Here is a 2,690-nt window from a genome sequence, read left to right on the forward strand (position 1 = left end):
TTTGGTTGTAATACCTTTATCCTCATTATCTAAAAATGAGGAACAGGCTTATTGAACAAGAATCTGAAACCAAATTCTCTTCATTTTATCCCAGTGCTGTTATCTTACAAAAAGGAGTATTGCTTTGATTTTATCACTACTTCTGTTGGAGTAAGAATAGTATCTGACTACTATTATGTGGTTAATTTGTACAGCAGGTTAACACAAACTGCATTATGGGCTAGTCAGTGATGTTTGAGTAATTAATTGGATTCAAAATCTTAATGTTTCTAAGTGATGTGTTCAAAGGCTTGAGTTAAACCTATTTGTTTGCTGAACTGTTATACGTCTAGATGCTTAAGTATGTTAATGTGTTGGATTTTTTTTTTTTAGTTCCTGTGTCATTTTGAAATATAGAATGTGTTCAAGGAATGTAGCAACTAGAACAGGTGATTTTTGGATTATGCAGTCCATCCTGAAATTTTTTTTAGATTTCACACCCCCAACATTTTTTTTTCTTATTTCTCACATTGTTTTATAATAGGTGTTACCCTATATAGTAAAATACTGAGTCAGTGGGTAGTAAACAGAATGTACAACATTTAACAAATAGCATTTGGTTTAAACAAGTTTGGCTTTGTTCAGATTTCAGTTTGGCCATTGATTTTCAAATAACTAGCCTGTAGGGTTGCTTATTACAACTAATTTAAGAAGTGAAAACTGATTTATGTTTAACAGTGTTATATTTTAAAAGTACTTTTCATCACTTTATTTAAATATGCTGGGTTATTAATAAGCCTCAATTCTTATATTAATAGAAGAGCCTTGTTCTAAAATAACTACACTGGAGGACCTTTTTCCTTCATCTTCAAGTAGAGAAAGTCTTACTCCAGTTCATTTATTATTGGACATTTAACAAAATTCAGGGTCGGAATAAATTTAGGTCTGTTGGACCATGTGGCCCAGTACCACATTAAATATCATGGTTGTCTTTTAAGCATGAACATTGGGTTTTTGTTTTACTTTATGAAATTGTGGGGGAAGGGGATTAAAGGAAGACAGATACAATGCCATTTTGATATCCCTACTAAAGTACCAGGAGGGAAAACACAATTTGCTTTTGCGCAATGAAATATGCTATTGAGGTGAAAATCGAGTGGCAACTTTTTCCTACTATTGATACTTTCTTACCTGAAATATACTTCTCCCAGGTGTTGATTATACTGATGTTCCAGTGATCTTTCTATTGTAAAGGTTTTCAGGAACAGATTCCTGTATTAATGGGTAAAAGTCTTCTCATATCTGTAATTTTTTAAACCTGGAAGAATTCAAGGTATAGAAAAAAGTCTGACGTGATTGTTGTTCTGATTAAACAGTGGTTTGAGAGCAGAAAGGTGGGTCATATTTTTTGAGTAAATTTTGAGGTAGTAAATTTCATCTGCCCGGTTGGCATCAGTGAACACTGCAGGGCTATGGTTCCATTGCTTTGTCTCCACAATAACCACATCTTGGATGCTTTCGGTATCCAAAAACAACTTTACCTCGGAAATGACAAATGTAGAAATCTTACCTCTGACCGTAACTGCTCTGTTCCTTTATGTATGTTCAAATCAGATCATTTCACTGTTGCCACCTGTTTCATAAGCCCTGTCTAGATTTCTTATGTGATCAATTCAGTGTCCCTGTTGTCAGTAACCCAAATAATCTTCCCTAAATGTCATAACATTCCTAGAAATACAGCCCTGGATTATCCAGTTTCCTATGGATTATTTCTGGAGAAAGACCAACTGAACAAACCAGTATTTCTAAATGTTGATTAACAACTCTGCATATTATCCTTATTGTTTTCTCTCATCAACCCTTCTCCCATTCTTAACTGTTGAAAACCCCTATTTTCAAACTTGGACCCTCTCTTTCCTCCTTCACTCCTATAACATGTCCTTACAGTCTAGCTTACATTAAAGAACAGGTTTTATCAGGCAGAAACTCCCTGAACTTCAGCCTAATTTGACAACCATGGAGAAGTGCTCCATTCTTCTAGGTCACATCCCAGCTCTACCAACTTAGTGATAAACTCAGTGACCTTGGGCATAACTAGATCTGAGTCTCCTTTCCTCCCTTTCATCAGTAAAATGAGATTATCAGTAGCAACCACCTTGTATGGTTATTATGAGAATTAGTTAAAACAGGTAAAATGCATTGTTCAGTTGCCAAGTTGTGTGTGACTCTTTTGCAGCCCCATGGACTGTAGCCAGCCAGGCTCCTCTGGTCCATGGGATTTCCTAAGCAAGGATACTGCAGTGGGTTGCCATTTCCTTCTCTGGGGGACCTTCCCAACCCAGGGATCAAACCCGTTTCTCTTGCATTGGTAGATAGACTCTTGACCACTGAGCCACCAGGGAAGCCCACATTTTCAATAGTTTTAATAACTTACTGCTGTTACTGTTTGCTTCACTGCTATTCCCTTCCCCCCAATCCACTTCAGCTTTCTACCCACCTTTATTTAACACCACAACTGCATTGAAAACTGCTTTGATCAATGATTCTTTCCTAAACAAGATTTTTAGGCCACTTGATGCAAAGAACTGACTCATTGGAAAAGATCCTGATGCTGGGAAAGATTGAAGGCAAAAGGAGAAGGGGGCAGCAGAGGATGAGATGGTTAGATAACATCATTGACTCAGTGGACATGAATTTGAGCAAATCCCGGA

Source organism: Bubalus bubalis, chromosome 16 (genome assembly GCF_019923935.1).
Source record: "Bubalus bubalis isolate 160015118507 breed Murrah chromosome 16, NDDB_SH_1, whole genome shotgun sequence".
Classification (NCBI taxonomy): domain Eukaryota; kingdom Metazoa; phylum Chordata; class Mammalia; order Artiodactyla; family Bovidae; genus Bubalus; species Bubalus bubalis.